Source organism: Vombatus ursinus, unplaced genomic scaffold (genome assembly GCF_900497805.2).
Source record: "Vombatus ursinus unplaced genomic scaffold, bare-nosed wombat genome assembly UNPS02014867.1, whole genome shotgun sequence".
NCBI lineage: Eukaryota > Metazoa > Chordata > Mammalia > Diprotodontia > Vombatidae > Vombatus > Vombatus ursinus.
The window spans coordinates 836,506-836,961 of NW_020954645.1; positions in this window are offsets into that span (position 1 = coordinate 836,506).

The following is a 456-nucleotide window of genomic DNA, read 5'->3' on the forward strand; positions in this document are numbered from 1 at the left end:
GGGGGGGGGGGGGGTTTTTTTTTTTTTTTTTTTTTTTTTTTTTTTTTTTTTTTTTAAATCTACTGTCTCATTTCTTTTCTGTCCTGCTTATGCTGAGTCTCACTGGCTAGTTTCTATGGTCTCCCTTGATACCGGGACTCAGGAATCCTGCTCATGTTGGAAGTAGGTGGAAAAAGGTGGAGGAGAGGTTCTCTGGGCCCCAATCCCCTCTCTCACCCTGAAACCAGAAGCAAGTCTGATTCTCCCAGTGCTGGGCCAGACCCAGCTGCCTATCAGGAGTTGAATGAGGCCATTCTTCCCAGGTGAGGGGCTGAAACCATAGACCTAGGGGGAAGAAAACCAATCCCTGTGTGAGTGGCCGGCGTGGGTGCTTCTGTAAGGTAAAGGGAAGCCTCTGGGCCGACGTTTATGGGGGGCAGGGGGTGACAAAGCTAAGGACATCGGAGGGAGGAGCCA